Below are 7,500 nucleotides of genomic sequence, written 5' to 3'. Positions count from 1 at the left end.
CCTTAATAGATTCAACGCCGAATCTGGAGGTTGAGTTTTCTGGCCTCCTGACATCGAGGGTCATTGATACCCATATATTTGTTATTAACAAATAAAAGGAAATCCAATCTAAAACCAGAAGTTATAAATGATAAATATGGGGATTTACCATCTTAGAATACTCTCTAAAACATTGAATCATTCCCTTATAGATTCAACGCCGAATCCGGAGCTTGAGTTTTCTGGCCTCCTGACATCGAAGGTCATTGATAGCTATATCATTTGTTATAAACAAAATGAAAGGAAATCCAATTTAAATCCATAAGTTATAAATGTTAAAATGGGGGGATTTACCATCGTAAAATACTCTCTAAACATCGAATCATTCCCTTAATAGATTCAACGCCGAATCTGGAGGTTGAGTTTTCTGGCCTCCTGACATCGAGGGTCATTGATACCCATATATTTTGTTATTAACAAATAAAAGGAAATCCAATCTAAAACCAGAAGTTATAAATGATAAATATGGGGATTTACCATCTTAGAATACTCTCTAAACATTGAATCATTCCCTTATAGATTCAACGCCGAATCCGGAGCTTGAGTTTTCTGGCCTCCTGACATCGAAGGTCATTGATAGCTATATCATTTGTTATAAACAAATGAAAGGAAATCCAATTTAAATCCATAAGTTATAAATGTTAAATGGGGGATTTACCATCGTAAAATACTCTCTAAACATCGAATCATTCCCTTAATAGATTCAACGCCGAATCTGGAGGTTGAGTTTTTCTGGCCTCCTGACATCGAGGGTCATTGATACCTATATCATTTGTTAAGAACAAATAAAAGGAAATCCAATCTAAAACCAGAAGTTATGAATGTTAAATGTGGGGATTTACCATCGTAAAATACTCTCTGAACACATCGAATTATTCCCTTTCAAAAACTTGACTCCCAATCCAGATATCTTGAGTTTTCTGGCCTCCTGACATCGAAAGTCATTGATACCCATATCATTTGTTATAAACAAATAAAAGGAAATCCAATCTAGATCATAAGTTATAAATGTTAAATTGGGGAATTTACCATGGTAAAATACTCTCTAAACATGGAATCATTCCCTTAAAAGATTCAACGCCGAATCCAGAGATCTTTTGTTTTCTGGCCTCCTGACATCGAAGGTCAATGATACCCATATCATATTTTATAAACAAATAAAAGGAAATCCAATTTAAATCCATAAGCTATAAATGTTAAATGGGGCGATTTACCATGGTAAAATATTCTCTAAATATGGATTCATTCCCTTAATAGATTCAACGCCGAATCTGGAGCTTGAGTTTCTGGCCTCCTGACATCGTAGGTCATTGATACCCATATCATTTGTTATAAACAAATAAAAGGAAATCCAATTTAAATCCATAAGTTATGAATGTTAAATGGGGGGATTTACCATCGTAAAATACTCTCTAAATACATGGAATTATTCCCTTAAAAGACTCGACTCCCAACCCAGAGATCTTGAGTTTTCTGACCTCCTGACATTTAAGGTCATTGATACCCATATCATTTTTTATAAACAAATAAAAGGGAAATCCAATCTAAAACCAGATATTATAGATATTAAATAGGGGGATTTCGAGACAAATGATATCTCTATGAAGTTAGAGTTGAAGTCAACAGTTCCCGGATAAGGGGGGGGGGGTGTGCCGGCGTGAAATTGGCGTCAAAAGAGTGCCATCATCACAAATTTAGGAAGGCTTAAAATATGAAGATTACCCATTTCGTTCCGAGTTGTTATGCTTCCTCTCTCTCTCTCTCTCTCTCTCTCTCTCTCTCTGTTATTCCTATATATATATATATATATGTGTGTGTGTGTGTGTGTGTATATATATACATATATATCTGTATATATATATATATATATATACATATATATATATATATATATATATACATATATACATATATATATACAGATATATATGTATATATATATATATATATGTAATTATATATATATACATACATCTACATATATATACTATATATATATATGTATATATATATATATATTTATATATATATATATATATATGTGTGTGTGTGTGTGTGTATGTGTGTGTATATGTGTGTGCGTGTGTGTGTGAGTGCGTATGTGTGTGGGTGTGTGTATGAATGCGTGTATAGTGCTGACAATGGAACTGTATATACTCAACGTGTATTCTTAGAATGGATAAACAGACCTGTACTCACTTGGACCTTCAGCGATTTGTCAGTTTTTTAGATCCGAGCGTTGTACTTGGATACAAGATGGCTTCCATAGTCCAAGAAACTGGCCCTTTCGTCAACATTTCAAAATTCCATGAATCAAATCAAATCTATATCTCACAGATATTACAGGGAAAGTTATCAGATAACATAAGACTGATAACTATGTTCATGACATTCAGTGGGTGTGAACGAGAGTGTGGTATGATTGTGGTCGTAGCGTACAAAGCTCAAATTATGATATAAACGACGATGGAGTCTTCGAAGAGCACAGATGAAAATTATACGGTTCATATATAGAGCTGCGTACGAGTGTGAGGGAATTTGATCATGTTTTGTAATGAAAATGTTCAGTTTGAAAATATGAAGAAAATTACTCTTGTTTAAAAATATTTTCATTTGATGGTGTTCCGGGTTTAACTGTGGTGTTTAATGCTCATTTTTTAACTTAGATATCCTCAAGGAAATAAATTTCCTAGAGTAATGATGGTCGAAAAATAAACCTTGATAAATAGAATAATTTATTTGGAAAGCTTTTTAATATCTACGTAACTCATAGCCTGTTGGTGAAGCTATGTTACCATAACAAAAAATCTTGAAGTTTTAACAGTAGAACACCACTAAGATTAGTTAAAACTGGACATATGTACTTTTTTTTCATTTGCATTTCGAGGGCATATTAATATCATTTCATCTAGCTGTCTATATAAGTAAGTTAATGAATAATGATGTCTTACATTGATAAATTTTCACATTTCTTGAATTCAGAAATTGAGCGTCTTCTGGCAGATAATATCTTGTTATAATTACAACATCATCATCATCTCCTTCTACGCCTATTGACACAAAGGGCCTTGGTTAGATTTCACCAGTCGTCGCTATCTTGGGCTTTTAATTCAATACTTCTCCATTCATCATCTACTTCACACTTCATAACAGCACAGGGGAAATAGCAAGACACGAGAATAGCAATAGCAAGCTGTTTCAAATGCAGAGAGACCCATCAAAAGGTTTTAATTGTCTTAGGTAGAATTATGGAAATAGAAAAGCTATATAAAACGTCAACAGTTATTCAAGAGGACCCTAAATTACTTTATAAAATGTAATGCAGTGAATAGGGAAATATGAACCGTTATTCATTAAAGCTTCACATTTAGCTGCAATTTTGTATAAACTGTATAAGAAAATTCGTGAAATCATATCAAATGTATTAGATTGATTTCCATTAGCTATTTATTTTATGAGTTGTATGGGGCATCAGAACGAGTCTTGTAACACAAGAAAGGAACTGGACCGGTCTTATGGCAACACAGGACTTAAGATTATCATAGGAGAAATGGAAGTTTAGCAAATCTAAAACAGCAGAGAAAAGACTAAATGCAAAACATGCATGAGTAAGGAAATGGTTTAGTAAGATTATTAATAAATTTTAGAAGTATCAAGTGATGAGGAATGCGTTTTTAAATTAAAATTGCATGGTTTTATAGTCACTTTACTTCTTAGAGACTTATCTACAAAGGTGTCTCAGGAATGAGTATCTAAAATACCATAATTAGATTTAGGAAATTAGCATCAAAAGCAGAAAAAGTCTTTTTTTGTATCTGGACACAAATGAATTTACAGAATTCATATCCTATTATATGGATGTATATTTTATTATATATAAATATATTTATGTATATTTATATATATATATACTGTATATACAGTATATACAGTATATATATATATATATATACATATGTATATATATATATATATATATGTGTGTGTGTATATATATACATATGTATATATATACATATGTATATATATATATATATATATATACAGTATATATATATATATATATATATACTGTATATATATATATATAAATATATGCAAATGTGCATGTATGTATAATCTGCATGTACTTTTATATAAACTAGAATCATTTTGTACTATACAATTCAAAATAAATTCTTATTCATGGACTCGAAGGCCACTCAAGATGAGACATCAAACATGGAACAAATTCCTTCTAACCGAGGATGGCTTCAACGACTTAAGGAAAGATGTTTCTTCCATAACAATTATTTGCCTGAAGACGAAATTTCTTCAGATGCTAGCGCCGCGGCAAGTTTTGTCAGTGAGTTCACCAAGTTAGTTGTAGAGGGGGGATACTCTCCCAAACAAGTTTTCAATGTAGATGAGACTGGGCTATATTGGAAAAAGATGCCAAACAAGGCTCAAATCCCTCCTTTGGACAAGAAATCTCCAGGACTTCCCTCAGCTAAAGACCGAGTAACTTTGCTTTTGGCTGGCAATGCCAAGGGGGGACTTTAAACTGAAGCCTCTCATAATCTCCCATGCTGCACATCCACATGCTCTCAAGGGCTACTCGAAAGACCACTTGCCAGTTATCTACAAGGTCAATAAGAAGGTATCAATCACCAGTGCCATTTTCAGTCAGTGGCTGACTGTTTATGCTGTCCCTGCAATGAAGGACTATTGTTCTAAAGAGGGATTAGATTTCAAAGTTGTTCTAGTCATTGACAGTGCCCCAGCACATTCCCCAAACCTCGACGACTTTCATGAAAACATTAAAGTGGTTTTCCTCCCATCTAACGCCTCTGGTTTACTCCAGCCAATGGACCAAGGGGTAAGTGCTTTATTTAAGGCTTACTATCTGAGGAATATGATGGATCAACTGCTATTGGCTATTGATGGAGAGGACAAACCAACAGTTAGAGAGTACTGGCAAAGTTACAACATACTGAATGCCATAGACCAACATTGCCAGATCATGGGATGAAATCTCTGAAAGTTGTATCAATGCTTCTTGGTACAAGCTCTGGCCGGAAAGTGTTGATAGCTCAACTGAAGTAAAAGATAGTGCTCCAATCATTGTCAAGGAAACCCTTAACTTGGCAAAACTAGCAGGGTTTGATGATCTGGGGATCCAGGATATAGAAGATTTACTGACGTCCCACGCCACAGAACTCACAAGTGAAGACCTACAGCTTCTTTTAAAGGACAACCGCTAATCAAGAAAAAGCGAAGATGACGATGACGAAGAGAATGCACACCAACAGCGAAAACTGACCGTAAACAGGATGTCAGAGGCATTTCATTTCATTGAACAGGGACTCAGAATATTCACTGACGATGATCCCAACAGAGAGCGCAGCTCTAAGATATGTTGGAAGGTGACGGAGGAACTACGCTTTTACTATGACACCTACAGAGAGAAAAAGAAAAATTCTAAGCTAGCCGACCCGGATGCAACTCTTTGCCACCAAGAGGCAGGAAAGCTGTTTGCAAAGAATCCATTGGGGAAAAACCTCTGCTCGCCATCCACTCGAAGGAGGGAAATCATCAAAACGGGCATCAGCGTCGTCATCATCGTCATCCTCTTCTCTATCTTCTAAGAAGCCTTCAGGAGGAGAAGCAGCATCTGGACCACCACTATCACCTTCTCATCAAAGTAAACGTAAGAGCTCCAGAGGAGACATAGGGAAATTGGCAGAATCAGATGATGAAGATGAAGAGTCCACCAATTCACAATAACTCGTTTGACATCAAGAAACAACCCGGCTATTGTGGTTCATCTGTTGAATCTGGTGAGTAAAAGAACAGATAAGGTAGAATTATGACTAAATACCTATATGACCAACACTTAAACAACACACATCAAGTAGAAAAAAATAAAGGACCACTTTGATAAGTCAGTGACTTGAAATTGTATCTGCAGATAAGAAGCCAAGACTAGAACATGACTATGGGCTTGTACTGAACGTCACAGAACGAGTAGAAAAAAATAGAGGACCACTTTCAAAATTCAGTGACTCGAAATTGTTTTCTGCAGATGAGAACCCAAGACTAGGACATGACTATGGGCTTGTACTGAACGTCACAGAACGAGTAGAAAAAATAGAGGACCACTTTCAAAATTCAGTGACTCGAAATTGTTTCTGTACATAAGCACCCAAGACTAGAACATGACTATGAGCTTTTACTGAACGTCACAGAACGAGTAGAAAAAAATAGAGGACCACTTGCAAAATTCAGTGACTCGAAATTGTTTCTGCAGATGAGAACCCAAGACTAGGACATGACTATGAGCTTGTACTGAACGTCACAGAACGAGTAGAAAAAAATAGAGGACCACTTGCAAATTCAGTGACTCGAAATTGTATCTGTATGTAAGCACCCAAGACTAGAACATGACTATGAGCATGTTCTGAACTTCACAAGACTAGACTATTTCATGCCTAGCCTTTGATCCTAGGCCATCAAACTGATAAATGAGACGAGACATCAGTCAAGAAGAAAAAAATAAATGTGGATAAAATAGAATGTCAGTGCATGATATACGGACTAGCAACGAAAGTCTATATAAAAGTAAAGTGGAAGAGTTATTTGATCTGCAAGATTTGGTTACTTGAAAGAAGTGAAAAGAGAAGATTTTCATTGTTTCTGGAATTAACAACTGATTAAAAGGAAGAAATTGAAGGATGAAATTTCAAATAGATAATGTATAGAAGATATAAATAGAAAGTCTTCTACTTAGCTGAGTTATTATTCTCCAATGTGTCAACCTGGCACTAAACAAAAGTACACTACCATTTGACGCATCAACTCATTGCTATGAAATATTGACATATCAATATATGAATTAACAGTATTGACATGTGAATTCATCAATAGCTCCAGTTAGGTTAGGTCTGCTTGATTAGATTCATAGACATATTCATAATAATCATAGGGATTATGGCTGGAGTTTCAAGTCAAGGTATACTGTAGTATGTCTATTGAGAGATAAAATTGGTTAATAATGTCGACTGTGCAACTAATTCAACTGAACGAACAAGATAAAATGACAGTGAAAGTCCTGTAGAGAATAGGGTTCCCCTGCTGTATAGGACCGGAAAAACAGCCCTTAAAGTAAAGTAAAGTAAGATTAGTTCTAGCTTATAACTACTTTGCAACTATTACTTGGTGGGTTTGACTCCTCGCTCCCCCACCCCATTCCATCTTTGTATCAGACCGCCATAATTATGTTTCTTTAGATGAAGATAATTATTTGAAATCTACTGGCCAAGTTCACCAGATCTTTCCTCCCTTATATAATGAAGAGCAAGTGTCTGGGTATATATATATATACATATATATATATATATATATATATATATTTATTTATATATATATACATATATATACATATATATGTATATATATATATATATATATATGTATATATAT

At 34.6% G+C, this 7,500-nt stretch overlaps 1 protein-coding gene across 1 annotated transcript in view; it reads left to right on the top strand.

Moving 5' to 3' along the window:
• The window catches only part of LOC137640721 (uncharacterized), a 34,675-nt gene that overhangs the window by 6,727 nt on the left and 20,448 nt on the right, over positions 1–7,500 (top strand). The window lies entirely within an intron of this gene.

Source organism: Palaemon carinicauda, chromosome 5, assembly GCF_036898095.1.
Source record: "Palaemon carinicauda isolate YSFRI2023 chromosome 5, ASM3689809v2, whole genome shotgun sequence".
Classification (NCBI taxonomy): domain Eukaryota; kingdom Metazoa; phylum Arthropoda; class Malacostraca; order Decapoda; family Palaemonidae; genus Palaemon; species Palaemon carinicauda.
Note: the sequence above shows the minus strand (reverse complement) of the source record. Positions and strands in the feature narration are given on the sequence as shown.